This window comes from Tripterygium wilfordii, chromosome 5 (assembly GCF_013401445.1).
Source record: "Tripterygium wilfordii isolate XIE 37 chromosome 5, ASM1340144v1, whole genome shotgun sequence".
In the NCBI taxonomy this organism is placed as follows: domain Eukaryota; kingdom Viridiplantae; phylum Streptophyta; class Magnoliopsida; order Celastrales; family Celastraceae; genus Tripterygium; species Tripterygium wilfordii.
In genome coordinates, this window is record NC_052236.1 from 3222835 (window position 1) to 3241971 (window position 19137).

The 19137-nt window shown below is 40.4% G+C and overlaps 1 pseudogene; it reads left to right on the plus strand.

The window, feature by feature from the left end:
* The window catches only part of LOC119998544, a 199807-nt pseudogene that overhangs the window by 111651 nt on the left and 69019 nt on the right, over positions 1–19137 (plus strand).

Here is a 19137-nt window from a genome sequence, read left to right on the forward strand (position 1 = left end):
GAATTGATAGCAGTAATAGCAATGCACTCTCTTTTTAATTACTTGAAGGGTAGATTAGGGTTTAGCTGGTTGGTGCCAGCAGGATGTCATGACTAATAAAAAATAATGTTTTTCGCCCCACATCAAATGAGCATCAAAAGCCAGAACACCTTGTGTGTCCGTGTAATTTGAGATCAACTTATATGTGTACTAGATTGTTCAACTTCATGGTAATGTATTGTCATGAATAATAATTACCCACCCTCTTTAATTTTTTTTACTAACTAATGCCCCTATTTGTGCATTGCATATATGTTAAGACTTAAGACAATATCTTGAATTATGTCAAACAATCATAACACAAATATGACCACGTAATGCATTTCAAATTCTCAATTCAACCACATGCATTATATTATGACGTTCATGCTCTGCAAAAGTGACTAGTAAACATGAAATATAAGAAATTGTCAATTTACTGTGTGACATTAATGTTTTTTTATGTAGTAGCGTGCGTGTCATATATTAGCCTAACCTGTAAGACATTTGAAATATATCAATTGAATGTAACTAAATACTCCTATAGTTTTCTTTTTAATACAATTATTAAATAACATTAGACATTAGTTTTCCCATCTTCTTCCTCTACCATCTTCTCTCTGAATCTTCTTTTTCTTTTTTCTAATTTGCTTTCCCTGCAAGCAATCAAAGATATTTTGTTAACACAAAATATAACAAAATTGAATAATATAACTGGAAAATCAAGTAACAATGGATTCAACATTAATATTAAGAGTTTGTTTGGATTGAGGGATTTGGGAGGAATGAAAGAGAAATGAAAAGAAAATTTTCTTCCAATTCACTTATTTGGATAGTTTATAAAAAATTAAAGCGACGGATTTTAAGGGAATTAGAGAGAAGATTTCAATAAATTTTTGTCAAAATTATTTCTTCCCAAAATAGAGTCATTTGGAGGGAATAGATGACTAATTAAGTTATTTATAAATTAAAAACCTATTATACCCTTGTACATAACACTTTAACATAAAAATACGGATAAATTAATAAATTAAACTAATTTTCCCAAAATGGAGTCATTTGGAGGAAATATATGACTAATTAAGTTATTTATAAGTTAAAAACCTATTATATCATTGTACATAATACTTTAACATAAAATAAGGATAAATTAGTAAATTAAACTAATTTTATTACCTTTCATTTTTTATCTATCCAAACATGGGAGGGGAAAAATTATTATTCCTTTTTTATCTGTTTATCCAGAATTTCAATGCTAATTATACATAAGAATACTAGATTGAACTACTCTATTTTTCCAAAGCTCCATTTATTATGTACTTTGGCAAAGCCAGATACATTATTGAATCAAAGCACAATGTATTTTTACAATTTTACTCAGGGGTGGAAGTGGTTCGGTTCGGTTCGGTCCGGGTTCGGCTCGGTTTTGATCAAACCGAAATTTTTTGGTTTCATATTTAGCCAAACCAAACCAGATCGAATAACATATATAAACCGGATTAGACAAACCGTAAATTTTGGTTTTCGGTTTTTGCTTTAAACTGATATAATTGGAAAATTATTTTCTGTATCCAATTATATTGTAATTATATATAAAGCATTAAACACTTAACGTTTAACTTTACACTAATTAAGTAAACGTAGTTATTATCACATATTAACATTAACTACATAACATATATATATATATATAATAAAAATATATGCAAAAATAATTTCGGTTTTCCATTTTAAACAGAAAATATAATTTTCAAACTGAACCATAAACCGAAAACCAAATATATCCAAAACTTCAAACCGAAACCGAACCATAAACAGATAAATCGAACCAAATTAAAAAATACGGTTTGGTTCGGTTTTTAATAGCCCTATTTTTACTCTAGGTATTTCAATGAATAGCTAACAGTTTGCACCCAACACATTTTAAACTCGTATTTTTTAACCAAGGAGCTCTTAGCTCGGTGGTACCTACTTCTTAGGACTTGAATCAACACAAGGCCTTAGGTTTAAGTTTCTTCTCAAGTAATAGTAAAAATTTATTTTTGTAAAAAACATGACTAATCAAAACACAAAAAAGGAAAATGAGAATCCGACCAAGGAAACTTTGTAGTTGTTGTTTGTTCTTCGGTGGTTGAGTTTGGCATATGGCTTTAGTTTTGTTTTGGTCAACCTACATGCCTCTCTGATGAACCAAAAATCCCAAGAAGTTTCCAGCTTTAACTCCAAATGCGCATTTCAAAGGATTGAGCTTTAGTTGGTACTGCCTTATCCTTTCAAATGCAAGTTTGAGATCGACCATGTGGTCATTGGCCTTGATTGACTTGACAATGATATCATCAATATAACTTCCAGTTTCCTACCTATCATGTCATGAAAAATAGCATTCATTGCTCGTTGGTAGGTGGCTCCGACATTCTTTAAGTCAAATGACATCATTACCCACTCGTAGGTACCCAATGCTCCTGGACATCTAAATGTCATTTTTGAAACATCTTCTGCAATAAATATCTGGTTGTATCCAGAATAACCATCCATCATAGATAGTAGCTCGCTTTGAGACACGCTATCTATCAGCATATCAACAATTGGCATAACATACACATCTTTAGGTGTAGTAGTGTTTAAATCACGAAAATCAACACAGATATGAATTTTGCCATTTTTCTTTACTACCGGTACAATATTGGATAGCCATTCAGCATACCTGGTTGGCCGTATGAAGCCGGCCTTAACCAACTTTTGTGTTTCTTCTTTGACACGTAACTCCACTTCTGAAGACATTCTTCTAGATGGTTGCTGGTATGGTTTGTATCCCGACTTGATAGGAAACCGGTGTTCTAACACCTTTCCATTCAACCCTGGCATTTCCTGGTAATCCCAATCAAAACAATCACGAAACTTGTGAAGTAAAGCTATTAGTTTTACCTTGATAGATGGATCCAAGGTGGAACTTATGTAAGTGACTCTAGACTCTTCTTGCCCCCCCAAGTTCACTTCTTCCAAGGGATCTTGGGTTTCGGCCTTCAAATCATCTAATTTGGCCGGTGCTATCTTCAAATTATTCCAATTCAACTCCTCTTTTTTATTAATGGCTAAACAACCATCATCTTCTACTATCATTTATTTTTCATTAATTTCTTCTATTACAATTCTGTCAATGGAAGCTTGTACTACAATCTTATTTATTATAGCCGCCACTATCTTCTCTTCGTCTTTCGACCACCTCATGGAACTTCTTCAATAATTGGCTCTGATCCCCTCAGCCTATAAGGAACAATGGCCGTTGTTTGCAATAATTGTCTTGTAATTGTTTGCACCTCTTCTTTCTTGATTGCAAACTGAATTGGTCCATATTGGGCATGGTAGTAGCGAGCTTCCACCTGATATGATGTAGTCTTGAATGGCTAGTTGTCTGCCCAAATTATTTCTACGTCATTTCCTCTCCAGCACACTAGAAGCTGATGCAGTGAGGATGGGATACACCAATTGGAATGAATCCAATCCCTTCCCAATAAAGCTTGGTATTTGGTTTGACTATCAATGACAAAAGAGGCAGTTATGGAAGATTTTTACCGGACAATCAGCTCCACCGACAGTATACCAACTGCCTTAGTAACTTCTCCTATAAAACCTGTCATAGTCTCGTCAGTTGGAATTAAATCATCCTCTTTCTTACCCAGCAACATGAGAACTGATAGTGGAATGGTATTGACTGTAGAACCGTTGTCCACCAAGACTCTATCAATCGGCCTGTCATTCATCTGTGCTCTGACATACAATGGCTTGATGTGTTGTGACATTTGGATTGAAGGTTTCTCCAAAATAACCCTTTTGGGGGTTTCTTCATCCACTATCTGCACCATCACTGAGTTGAAAGGTTTATCACCTTCCCCTAGCCGGTCAAGCTTTGGCATTTGATTTTCTTTTATGTGCTTTTTAGCCTGCCAAGCAACTGACAAAACTAAAGTAGTGGCAAAACATTCATATGGTACCTGAATTGCTCCCACCATGAACTCTTTTGTTGGTGGTCGATCCCTTTTCACTTGATGGTTATCCTCCTACTTCTTTTCTTTGCGTACCCATGTCCAGCTTCTACGTTGAACCACTAGAGGTTTCTAGTAACTCCTCATATAGGCAGCATACTGCCTCTGCTTTCTCCTCAACTGAGTTCTAGTTAGAGGTGCTGGAAACTTCTTATGTTTCACCAACTGTCATCTGTTGATAATGGTCCTGGTTTGTGGTAGAACATACTGTGGTTTCTGTCCCTTCTTCTCCTTGTGGACCTGAGAATTTTGAGAACTGTGAGCTTTTGGTTCCCACACCTGAGATTTCTTCTTCAGTTTCCTTTTAAGCTCTAGGTAGTCACGAAGATCTACATCAATTGCATATATAGTGGTCACCACTGGAGGAAATGGATCTTCATCTACCAACATCGACTCCTTATCAAGGAATCACAGGACACCCTTGTTTATTTTCTCCTGAATCAGGTTCTTCAGAGTCCAGCAATTGTTGGTGGTATGAGACCATAAGTCATGATATTTGCAGCGCTCCTTCCCTTTTGTATCTTCTTGAGATGGTATTTTGTGTCCAACTAGAAACGTAACAACCTTTTCCTAATATAGAAAGTCAAAAATCTCCTCCGTTTTGGTCACATCAAAAGTATACTTGATGTTACCACCCAAGGGTTGTTTCTTTGCTGGCTCAGTTGATTTTGGTTTGGATAATGCAGGGCAAACCCACACTTTCTTTTCTGAAGTCACCTCCGTAACAGCCATCTCCATCCCTTGGTAGTAAGTTCTCATAGAAGATTTCTTTCTCCTACTTTCTTCTTTTAGTAATTCTTCATATTCCGCGACCTTTGCTACCATCTCATAAAAGTCATAAAATTTCATACCTTGGAACTTCTTGCACAATTTAATGTCCAATCCTTGCTGGGCCATTTTGACAAATTCTTACTCTGGTAGATAGATGCGGCATCTATTCCTCAACCTCTAAAAACGAGCAATTTAAGCATTAGTGGTTTCTCCTGCCTTTTACACCAATCTGGATAGCTCAGCTATAGACACTTCTGGTTCAGCTCTAAAAAATTGAGTATGAAACTACCGTTCCATCTCCCACCATGTGTTGATGGAATTTCTTGGTAAGGTGGAATACAAAGTAAAAGCAGCTCCCGTCAAAGAGTTTGGAAATAACCTGAGACGAAGGTTGTCAAAGTTGTCATAGTTCGCCAATTCACCACATTGCACAGTGAAACGATCGATATGCTCCACGATGGACAATCCTTCTTCTCCAGATAATAAAGTGAAAGCAGGTACTCTAAATCCTCGTGAGTAAGGATTCTCCCTCTCCACAACAGCTAGATAGGGTTTGTGATACTCTGGCCAACCAACCTGTCTAAGACCGTGGCCATATAACTCTTGAACTAACTGTCTAAGAGTGTCCAGATCAACAGGTGGTATTTGTGGTGGTATAAAATGTTGAACTTTACGAGCAGCGCCCATCCCTACAGCGACATGCCTCCTGGTCTAGCAAGTTCAGTGGTTACATAGACAGTTGGATTGTTCATAGCATTAGTATTTCCATATGCAACAAGCCTGAAATTCTGACCATTACCAGATGGAGAGTGCATTGGTAGTTTGTTCCTTTCTGTGATAGGAATTGCGCCCCATAGTCATATCTTCAAACTTCTGCTCCAACTTTCGCTCAACCTGTTTCATGGCATCTTCAATTGTTTGGTTAGAACGTACCTCCAGATTTTTGAAGGTTTTAACCAAATGTTCAAACAAAATGGCGGCTTCATCAGATAGGCCAGCTGGTAGTTCAATGACCTATTGTTTTTCTTCAGTGCTACCATCATTGGCAACATCTTCCATCTCTACCAGTGGGTTTTCCTCCTGCGGATTCTCCCTAGCGATTGGTTCTTTTCCTGACAAGCGAGTGCGCGGTTCCATGGTAGTATTCAACTTCTTCTTCTCTAGTCCTATCGGGTGTGCCAAAAAAGGTTATTGTCAGAAAAAAGTGGCCCATGGTGGTGATGAATTGCAGGTGTGTCAAGGCTTATAGTTTCCTACACTAATTTGAATGAAATGCACCAAATGTAAATAAGACTTCTATCTAGACAATTGAACGAACTATCTTGGGACCTCAATAGTTCTAGGTTCCCCAACTCCACTGAAGTGCGCTTTGTTGAGATTGGAATGAAAAAGAATAAATAAACACCAAGAACATTTTACACAATGATGGTTGGCATTGAAACTAATTTGGAATGAACAACATGATATTTGCTCGAAATTGACAAGGATTTAGAAAGTAATTAGAATGTTAGAATGCTCAAAAGCATGAATATGCCTTTGGGCTTGAGTAGTTTGTTTGATTTGTTGATTTTTTTTTTGTGCCTTCTCTGTCTATCTACCAGCTTTTATACTTTATGTCTTGCACGAAATTCTCCCTCCATAAACCATGATCTTACTGTAGTTAACCTTGATTTGCTCCATGTTCTATAAGTTGGAAGTTAATACCACCTTCTCACAACAACTTCCCTCATTTCTCTCATAAGTTGTCACCTGGACCACCTTATTGTAACTGCCACAACTTCTTCCACTTTAAGTGGACCGTTTCCAACACCACTCTTCCTGGGTTTTTATACACATCAATTGGGCTTTATCTCCTTCTCAATATGGGCTGTAAGTGATTGGACCCTAATAGGCCATATGGCCCGTATATGCTGCACCTTGGACCATATGGTTAGGCTGCTCCATGAGCTCTGTACATGGACTAGGCCTAGCCCATAATATTTTTAGTGTCAACAGTAAGTATCACAAAAGCCCCTCTACTTTACAAAATGGCTCCATTGAGCCCTTCTACTTTTTTTTGACTCAATTAAGCCCCTCTACTTTTGAGAATGGGCCACGTTAGCCCCTGATGCTAACTGACGTTAATTTATGCTAATGTGGCTGTTAACTAATGAGTTCAAATATTTGTTATTAATTTGTAATTTGCTGACTCGTCAGCCACGTGTCTATGACCATAAAACGCCAACAAAGAATACATGTCTTATGTTTGAATGTTTTCAAAGTTATTATTTTTTTGGCCAATGAAGCCCTTGTACTTTAAATAATGGGTCATTAACTAGCCCCTGTAGTGACAGTTGAAAATGGATTAATATATAACCAAATTTGCAAACATCAGTATCATCATCCATAGAAACATTCAAACATCATCCATAAACATAATCCTTAAACATCATCCATAAACAACAGCCATACAAAATACATTCTGGTCCGTCAAAGCAAACCCAAAAAACATAACAAACACACTCCAAAAAAACACAACAAACACACTTCTTCAGCTTTGCTCTACATCTGAGTTTTTCTGCTTCAAATTTATACTCCCACTTCCATGGTCAACCACCTTTGCCATGGAAGTCAGTTTTAGGCATTTTAAACATGAATATACAATACACCATAGACATGAATAAATGCAAAATAACATACTTATATTCAGAATTGAACGAGCTATCTCAGGTTGGGCTGACATACCTAGGCCTGGTAGGTAGTCCCTGCATTGGTTTATTACCTCCTACTTGCATTACTTGTGATGCCATAGCACTACTCTCAGTAGCACTTGTTTGAGATGCTTGAGTTTGAGTGGTTTGCCTTGTCATCCTTTGTGTACTTCTTACAGTTATGTCACTAGCTTGGCTAGTGGAGCCAATCCTACCAGGACATGCCTTGTTCCTAGCATTATGCCCCTTGCCATGACACACCTTGCAAGTCATAGGCCTCCCTTCCCTTGACAGTTTGGTTTTGGTGACAATCTTATGTTGTTCTCCTCTTCTTTTTTTCTTGGGTCTCCCTGGCATCCTTCTCAACTTAGGAGGTAGTACATGATCCAGAGCACTCTTGGCCACATATTTTCTCCTTTGATTGGTTCAATTGGGAATTGGTATGCCCTCAAGTATGTCTCTTTCTTATACCAAAGTGCAAGATAATCCTCAGGCTTCTCACCATTGGTATGTATGGTACGTATAGCACGTGGACATGGAATCCTAGAAATCTGCCATGCACCACATGTGTAGGTTCCATCCCTAATTTAACCACAAACTAACTTCTCCCATTTTTCACTTCATAGCTTCTACCTCCATTCCATTCCATTCTAACACCCAAAAGTCGCTCTCTGTTACATTATTTATCAACTTCTTCTGAATAAGTGGTCCATATTCCTGCCTATTAGTCAACAAAGAAACTGTACTACCAAGATTAGACAAAACCAGCTCCTCAGCATAATCCGTTAATTGTGCATTACTCTTTTTCACAGCAACCAGCTAATTGAGTCAACACACTTTTCCTCACCCTATTACATTGATTTAAACATACATCAAATTCCAAAGATTGTTCCATAAAGGGCTTAATATATCTAATTTTTATGACAGGATGTGCTGAAATGAAACTATGAAACCTCTTAGTAAGGTATTTTGAAGTTAACCTTTTTAACCCTCTTTTTGGTTGACATGTATGTTCACTAACATATGTCTTAATCTGAAAACTATCAACCAATTTGCTATGTGATGCAAATATCAACCATGGACAATCTACAACTCCTTTACATTTAGCTTTACATCTACTGGGTTCATTTTTTGTGAATCGAATATCAGTCCAACCCACAATAGCGTAATTGCTAACAACTTCCTTGAAATAATCATTACTAGTAAACAAAATCCTAACCCCAAGTAGAAACCCTTTCTCCCAAATTAATAACCTAATACCTGAGGATACAATCCATACCTTGCTTCAATCAGAGACAGACGATTCAAATGAAACCCAAATCGGAGCAAAATGGATGCAGTGATGACCATCTTCGCCAATCGAACTTGGCAACTCTCTGTGCGACAATCTTCCTCGCAGATGTAGGTTTTTGATTTTCTTCAAAATGGTTTTATCTTTCATTGAACTGGGTTTTTAATACTATGTCATGTCATTTGTAAAGTATTTTTTAAAGAAATTAATGAAAAATACACAAAGGAAAAGAAAATGCCACATCAGCAGAAATTAACGTTAGTTAGCATCAGGGGCTAACGTGACCGGACCCATTCTCAAAAGTAGAAGGGCATAGTTGGGCCGAAAAAAAAGTAGAAAGGCTCAATTGAGCGGTTTTGTATAGTAAATGGGTTTTTTTGATACTTAACCCAAAAAACAACAAAATCATTAATTGACAATGAGTAAAATTGAAAATATATCAGTGGTAAGAGCACATAATTAAAAAGAGAAGAAACACAGTTCAAAAGACTTAATGGATAAATTAATTTATAAAGGTACCTAAACATCAAACTCCATTAAAAAGGGTGTGCATGATGATTGATGAACAAAAGCAACAAATGAGATAGGGACCTTAAGAGTTCCCCAAAAAATAAAACTTGGAGAAGCCAAGTATATCTAGATTTTGCTCATGAAAATTAGACAAAGTGGTCTTTTGTTCAATTGTGAGAAATTATATATAGTATAATCAATAAAGGAAAATATGTATTATTCAATTTTAACTTCCTCTAGCTATAAACGTATTAAATGAACAAAGCAATGAATATGAGTAATGGACCTAATTTTTCAGTTAATCTTGTTGAGTTATGCTATAAAGAAATTAGATAGAATATATCAAAAAAAACAACAAAATCATTAAATGATGATGGTAGAATTTGAAGGTGAGGACACATAAAAGAGCATAAACAACAACGAGGACTTGGTCATTGCCTTCATCTCTGACATTAATAAGATGAGTATTTTGTGATTAACTAACCTGAAACAACCATTCATCGCATGCCTCCCTTGACAGTTGGTCATAAATTTTTTTCAGGAAAGTTTTGCAGCAAAGTTATTGGGATATTGATTTGTCAATTGTTTCATCCTCGTTGATGATCTTCTCTAGTTCTCTGGTGTAGTTAAGCAGAGTATAACTCGAGACGGTTAATGATCGAAAGAGGAAAGCCAATTTTTAGATCTGGATATTTAAGGGAGATTTTTCATCTATCTAGACTACTCGCACTGAATAGAATAGGCGTCTATTGGTTTGAATCGAATTGGATATTGATTCATCTGTCTAGATTACTCGATTACTCTAACTTAATTAGTGTCTAAATTACTTGATTACTCTAACTTAATTAGCGTCTCAACTCCTTACCAATATATTGTGTAATTTTAAATAGTTGTTAGAAGATTAAAATCAAATATATTTAAAATTATGACGTAACAATTAAAATATAGTAAAAATTGAAATATTTAAAAATAATAACAATTAAAAAAATCCAAAAAAAATCTTGAAAGATTTGGATGGAAAAACAAATCCAAATAATATTGTGTGTGTTTGGGAGAGCGGTTGTATTGATTTTCAACGCTAACTGTTAAGCTGTGAATAAAAAACTGAGCTTAAAACTCTGAAATAAGCTGTGTCACGCCCCTCTCTCCTAAGATATACCGAAGTATACCTATACCACAGGCACGTGACCGGCAGGGGACACCCCATCCCCCGAACCAGATCCCAAATCTACGACTAAACCCAACAGACATAATAATAATAATAATAATAATAATAACCACCATACTATCCACCAAGTACATCCACCTGTGTACATATACAACAGCGAAATAATAAAACATATCTACCCGATACCAAACCGTATAGTATATACAAATACAATACAAAAAGTTCCCACGCCCACTAAGAGTCAGCCCAAGGCTACACACCAGCTCACGCATCCCGCTGCTGACCGCCATCAACTACATCCAACTCACCTGAAAGGGGATAAAGAAGAGGGGTGAGCCACAAAGCTCAGTAGGGCGTAGAGAGGAAACGCCAATATCCATAAATAATAATGATAAATCAAGAAATGAAATGCATAGTATGCAATACAGGAAATATACATCCATCAGTAAGTCAACCAAATAGCACAATAGCCGATAAGGCTAAGCAACACTGGAACCACCAACACTGGTCTCCAGAAATCCATACACCAATCCAATCAAGTGAAATGGTAGCCGATAAGGCTATCCAACACTGTAATCACCACATCAATCTCCAACAATCCATCACACCCCTGGACCCACCCTAATCCCCGTAGGGTGTCTCCCAATCCAGGTCCACACCGAAACTGGATGAGGATCGGGTATCCCGATAGCATAGCCTACACCAGAGGGCGTCCCCTGTGATGCACCCCATCTCAGACGGTCCACCGGTATATATCCGGTTTGTATATGTATATATATCATCCATCAGAAATCCATATCTGATCATTTGGGCGCCTATATGGGCCCACAATCCACATCCACATCCACATCCATATCCACATCCACATCCAACACCTCCAATCACCTCACTCTCAGAAAACATACCAACAGTGATATATATAACAGGGAATATAAATCAACATGCAAAATAGGTCACATGCAAGAGTAAGGAAACCCCTACCTGGAAATCAGCGAAATAATAGGTCAACGTATAAATAGTAACCGAGTCAAAGTCAATAGTCAAATAGTAACCGGGTCAAATAGTACCGAACCGGGTCAAATAGTACCCGACCGGGTCAAATAGTACCCAGCCGAGTCAACTCGCCGGTCAACCGAGTCAACTCGGCCTGACTCGGTCAACTCGCCGGAAACCCATTTAACCCCATCGCCGGCGATCCGACCACCCAAACCTGTCAAATCTTATATCAAATTGAAGAACTCGATGAGATAAACTCATAGGTACCTGAAACACGTCAAACCGTTGCCGGAATCGGCCGGATCGACCAAAAGAAATCCGAGGAATTCGGAACTTCAAACTCCGATATCTCCCTAACCACAACTCCGATCGACGTGATTCAAGTTGGGTTATACTCGTCTCGTCAATACGCTTCTTTTGATACCGGTGGTGTCGCTCACCGTCGTCGGACTCGGAAAATGAATAGTAAAGAACAAATACACGCGAGAGGAAAGGAAGAACAGGAAAAAAACTACGTAAGTTTTTTTCATTTTAATTTTTCTTTTATAATATCTTTGACTTACCAAAACACCCATCTGTCAAAAACGCCCCTAACTAAATTGTTATAATTAACTTCAAAAATTCATAACAAATCAAACTTAAATCCGATTTAAGTAATTCTTACTTTAAAAATTTTCCTTTAAAATTCCCCATTTATTAAAAATATTTTTATAATTTTATCACAATTTAATTTTTTTACTCCTTCAAATACCGGTTCACCAACACAGAGGTTCCCTCCACCTCAACCACCACGAGAAGATACTATGAATAGTGTAAAATTAGACCAGGATATTACATCCTTCCCCCCTTAAGAAAATTTCGTCCCCGAAATTAAATCATACGTAGGTAGTAAATAAATCCGGAAATCTCATATGCATATCCGGCTCCAACTCCCAAGTCGTCTCCTCCACTCCATAATGTTGCCATATCACCTTAACCAAGGGTATGGTCTTCGACCGTAGTCGCCTCTCCTGTCTATCCGTAATCCTAATAATACGTGTCTCGAAAGTAGCGTTCTCACCAATCTCCAAGGTAGACCAATCTAATATATGAGAAGGGTCCCTATGGTACCTCCGTAACATAGACACATGAAATACCCCATGTACTCCTGACAATTGTGGGGGTAATGCTAATCGATAAGCTACCGTCCCCACTCTTTCCAAAATCTCAAATGACCCTATAAATCTAGGGGATAACTTCCCCGCTCTCCCAAACCGCTGTACTCCTCTACGAGGACTAACCCTCAGGAAAACATGATCCCCCACCTGAAACTCTAGAGGTCTACGTCTCCTATCCGCGTAACTCTTCTGACGTGACTGAGCTGTCAGAAGCCGCTGTCGAATCACTGTCACCACCTCAGTAGTCTGCTGCACCATCTCTGGACCCAATAATGGTCTATCTCCAACCTCTGACCAACACAACGGTGATCTACAAGGTCTCCCATATAATGCCTCAAACGGTGCCATCTGAATACTACTCTGATAGCTATTGTTGTACACAAACTCCACTAAAGGAATATGAGTCTCCCAATCTCCTCAAAAGTCTATCGCACAAGCCCGAAGCATATCCTCTAGAATCTGAATAGTCCGCTCACTCTGTCCATCAGTCTGCGGATGAAAAGCTGTACCGAAGTTCAGTTTTGTCCCCAAAGTATCCTGAAAACTGCCCCAAAACCGTGAAGTAAATCTGGGATCCCGATCAGATACAATACTCAACGGTACCCCATGCAATCGGACTATCTCTCGTACATATAATCTCGTCAACGACTCAATCGAATCTATCTGACAAATAGGCATAAAATGAGCTGTCTTTGTCAACCGATCCACAACAACCCAAACCGCATCATGTCTCCGCGGAGTCATAGGTAAACCCATCACAAAATCCATAGTGATATGCTCCCACTTCCATTCAGGTAATGGAAGCGGTTGCAATAATCCAGTAGGTCGTCGATGCTCTGCCTTTACCTGCTGACAGGTAAGACATCGAGTCACAGTCTGTGCCACATCTCTCTTCATGCCACTCCACAAATACTGCCTCCGTAAATCTCGATACATCTTAGTAGCACCAGGATGCATCGCAAATCGGGAGTAATGTGCCTCCTGAAGTATCTCCTCGCGTAACTCAGTGTCCTCTGGAACCACTAATCTGCCTCTGAATCTGACTCCACCATCAGTGCCTCTAACCCATCCCTCCATATCCTCAATGTCATAAAATAATGCATCCCCCAACTGTGCATCCAACACCCTCTGTACCAGGGTTGGACGAGCAATCAAACTCTGTAAACTCAGTATATCTCTACGCTCCTCCACATCTAGTTGATACTGACTAAGTGTATCCACTAACCCAAACTCCTGAATAGCCAATCGAGCTGCAATCAATCTCCTACTCAAGGCGTCAGCCACCACATTGGCCTTGCTCGGATGATACTGTAAAGTAAAATCAAAGTCCTCAAGATACTCCATCCATCTACGCTGTCTTTGGTTTAAATCTCACTGTGTAAACAAGTACCGGAGACTCTATGATCCGAAAATACCTCAAACCTCTCTCCATAAAGATAATATCTCCACTGCTTAAGTGCGAACACTACCGTAGCCAACTCCAAATCATGCACGGGATAATTCCTCTCGTGCGGCTTCAACAAACGTGAAGCATACTCAACCACTCTCTCCTGCTGCATCAACACACAACCCAAATCAACTCCTGAAGCATCACAATATACCTGATAACCAATACCCCTGTCGGGTATCACCAACACTGGAGGTGAAGTGAGTCGAGTCTTCAACTCCTGGAATGCCTGCTCACACACATCTGTCCACGCAAATGGAGTATCCTTCCGAGTCAACTGTGTCATCGGTGCTGCAATCCGCGAGAATCCCTCAATAAAACGTCGATAGTAACCTGCTAATCCCAGGAAACTGCGAATCTCTCCTACATTTTTCGGTCTCCTCCATGCCACCACTGCCTCTACTTTCACTGGATCCACCGCTATACCCTCCTGAGAAATCACATGCCCTAAAAATCTCACCTGAGTCACCCAAAATTCACATTTACTCAGCTTGGCATACAATCTATGCTCTCTGAGCGTCTGCAACACAATCTTCAAGTGTCTAATGTGATCCTCCTCAGTGGCTGAATAAACCAATATATCATCAATGAACACAATCACAAACTGATCCAGATATGGTCTAAACACCCTGTGCACCAAATCCATAAACGCTGCAGGTGCATTGGTTAACCCAAATGGCATAACCAAGTACTCATAATGGCCAAACCGTGTGCGAAATGCTGTCTTTGGAATATCCTCCTCTCTAATCTTCAACTGATGGTACCCCGATCTGAGATCAATCTTGGAGTAATAATGACTACCTCTCAACTGATCAAACAAATCATTAATCCTCGGCAATGGATATTTGTTCTTTACTGTCACCCTGTTCAGCTGCCGGTAGTCCACACACATACGCATCGTACCATCCTTCTTTTTCACAAACAAAACAGGTGCTCCCCAAGGTGAAGTGCTCGGTCTGATAAATCCCAACTTCTGTAAATCTGTCAACTGAGTGTTCAACTCCTTCAGCTCTGCTGGTGCCATCCTATACGGTGGTATAGAAATCGAATCTGTACCCGGGTACAACTCAATGACAAAATCAATCTCCCTCTGCGGTGGCAACCCCGGTAAATAATCAGGAAAAACATCCATATAATGCTCCACAACCGGTATAGGGTTCGAAGAATCCTTCCTAGACGCTGAAGTAATCAAACCCGCTATAACACAATCGATGTACTGAGGATTATCTAGAAAATGTGGACACGGAAGCAATCTCGTTCCACGAAATCTAACCCTCCCCGTAGGTGTGGTCAGTGTAATCCTCCTCTCAGCACACTCTATAACCGCCTCATACTCAGTCAACCAATCCAATCCAAGAATAACATCAAAATCAGTAAATGACATCACAAACAGATCTGCTCTAAACTCATGGTCTGAGAAACTAAATACACAGTCCCTACAGACACCACTAATCACGGTACCTGATCCTAGTGGTGAATCAACTATAAATCTCCTCGCCACTCCCATAATCTCCAAACCCAATGTCTCAGCAAATGATGCAGAAATAAATGAATGAGTAGCACCAGTGTCAAACAAAACACGTGCCCAAGAACTGAATAAGAGAAACCTACCTCCCAGGTGATCTCGCTCTACTGGAACCACATCAGGCCTAAGTGCATACACTCCACCTCTCTGAACCTGCCACTGTTGCTGCTGAACTAGTGGCCTACCCCGTCCTGCAGGACCCCTCTGTATCGGAATTGGTGCTGGAGCTGGAGCTCTCTGACCTCCAGGTACTAGCGGTGCAAATCCTCTACCCTGTGGACAATCTCTCCTCATACGTCCTGGCAATCCACACTGGAAACATAACAGATTAGGACAATCCCGAATCATATGGCCCACCTGACCACAAGCATAACAATGCTGGAGCTGCTGATCCCGTCTCGGAGCCTGACCATGCTGATCCAATCTTCGCCTCTGCTGACCCTGTCTCTGCCCCTGCTGAACCTGTCTAGAACCCTGCTGTTCTTGCCTGGGTCCTTGGTATCCCTGCCTCCAACTCTGAGAACCCTGTCCCTGACTCTGCTGCTGCCCCGAGTATCAGTACTCTGTCTGTGCTGACTACTCTCGCCAGTAGCAGATGTAGAACTCTCAAGCTTTCTTTTATGAATCTCCCAGTAATCCTTAATCTCCACTAAAGTCCTCTCCACTCCAAGTGCCTTATCAATACACTCATGATAGGTGATGATAGTCTGAGCCGCCAAATGAGGTGAAATCTTTGGTGACAACCCTCTCCTAAATCTCAATATCTTCTTTTCCTCTGTACAAATATACTCCTCCCCATATCGCCTTAACTCCTCAAAACGAGCCTGATACTGTGTCACTGTCATGTCCGGAGACTGAATCAACTCAAGAAACGCTTTAGCTTTAGCAACACGCACTGTCTGTGGTACATACTGTGCCAGAAAAGCAGTCTCAAACTCTGCCCAGGGCATGCCCTCTCTGCCCCGACTAACTGTCATCACGTCCCACCATGTAAAAGCCTCCCCCTCCAGAAACTCAGCAGCTAATAAAGCCCTCCTCTCCTCAGGAATCCGTAAGGAAGTCATCTTCCTGCGCAACTGGCGAACCCACTCCTCTGCTGCCACTGGATCTATCACTCCCCTATATACCGGAGGATTTGTCTTTCGTAACTCTGCTAGCTCCTTGATCGACGTATCAATCATAAAAGGAGCTACCTGTGCCTCCACAATCTGTCCTACACCCTCCTGTAACTCACCCAAAGCCAGAACCTGTGCTGGAACCTCAACAGGAGCCTGTAATGCAACTGGGACTGGAGCAGTCATCTGTGTCACAAGTCCTGTAACAGTCTGCCCAAGAGCTCGTACCAACTCAGTAACATCCCGAACCTCCTGTCGTAAAGTAGTAACGACAGCCTCTACCCCCTGTGGTGCTAAATATCCCTCCTGATCCTCTCTAATATCATCTACTGGGTTTATAGACACTCGCTGCCTGCCCCCACCTCTCCCACGTCTTCCGCCCCTACCGCGTCTCGCACCCCTACCTCTCCGTCCTCACCCCCGCTCTAATGGAGCCACCTCAGGCATACCCACCTCATCTACCCCCTGAGGCTCAACCGCCTCATGTTCTCCTCTACCCCGTCCATATCCTCGCACCCGACTACTACGTGTGTCAACCATATCTGGAAAATATAACACATGTATACATAAATCTAAAGCAAGAAACACCAAAAATAAAAACTCACCAGGTCAGCCGGGAAACGCATGATGTGTAGCTAACAAAATAACCTAGGTAACCTAACCACTGTAAGTTTCTAAACCTACAGCTCCGATACCAAACTGTCACGCCCCTCTCTCCTAAGATATACCGAAGTATACCTATACCACAGGCACGTGACCGGCAGGGGACACCCCATCCCCCGAACCAGATCCCAAATCTACGACTAAACCCAACAGACATAATAATAATAATAATAATAATAATAATAATAATAACCACCATACTATCCACCAAGTACATCCACCTGTGTACATATACAACAGCGAAATAATAAAACATATCTACCCGATACCAAACCGTATAGTATATACAAATACAATACAAAAAGTTCCCACGCCCACTAAGAGTCAGCCCAAGGCTACACACCAGCTCACGCATCCCGCTGCTGACCGCCATCAACTACATCCAACTCACCTGAAAGGGGATAAAGAAGAGGGGTGAGCCACAAAGCTCAGTAGGGCGTAGAGAGGAAACGCCAATATCCATAAATAATAATGATAAATCAAGAAATGAAATGCATAGTATGCAATACAGGAAATATACATCCATCAGTAAGTCAACCAAATAGCACAATAGCCGATAAGGCTAAGCAACACTGGAACCACCAACACTGGTCTCTAGAAATCCATACACCAATCCAATCAAGTGAAATGGTAGCCGATAAGGCTATCCAACACTGTAATCACCACATCAATCTCCAACAATCCATCACACCCCTGGACCCACCCTAATCCCCGTAGGGTGTCTCCCAATCCAGGTCCACACCGAAACTGGATGAGGATCGGGTATCCCGATAGCATAGCCTACACCAGAGGGCGTCCCCTGTGATGCACCCCATCTCAGACGGTCCACCGGTATATATCCGGTTTGTATATGTATATATATCATCCATCAGAAATCCATATCTGATCATTTGGGCGCCTATATGGGCCCACAATCCACATCCACATCCACATCCATATCCACATCCACATCCAACACCTCCAATCACCTCACTCTCAGAAAACATACCAACAGTGATATATATAACAGGGAATATAAATCAACATGCAAAATAGGTCACATGCAAGAGTAAGGAAACCCCTACCTGGAAATCAGAGTGCTAAAACCAAGCACGCGTCCCAGACAACCCCTAACTCCAAAAGTTAACCCGCTCCGAATCTCAACCGTGACCACCGTCTACACCGAAAAACACGATATATGTAAATACTGTAAAAATACGGTCGGTCAACTATGGTCAACGGCCAAATAGTACTGGTCAAAGTCAACGTATAAATAATAACCGAGTCAAAGTCAATAGTCAAATAGTAACCGGGTCAAATAGTACCGAACCGGGTCAAATAGTACCCGACCGGGTCAAATCGGGTCAAATAGTACCCAGCCGAGTCAACTCGCCGGTCAACCGAGTCAACTCGGCCTGACTCGGTCAACTCGCCGGAAACCCATTTAACCCCATCGCCGGCGATCCGACCACCCAAACCTGCAAATCTTATATCAAATTGAAGAACTCGATGAGATAAACTCATAGGTACCTGAAACACGTCAAACCGTTGCCGGAATCGGCCGGATCGACCAAAAGAAATCCGAGGAATTCGGAACTTCAAACTCCGATATCTCCCTAACCACAACTCCGATCGACGTGATTCAAGTTGGGTTATACTCGTCTCGTCAATACGCTTCTTTTGATACCGGTGGTGTCGCTCACCGTCGTCGGACTCGGAAAATGAATAGTAAAGAACAAATACACGCGAGAGGAAAGGAAGAAC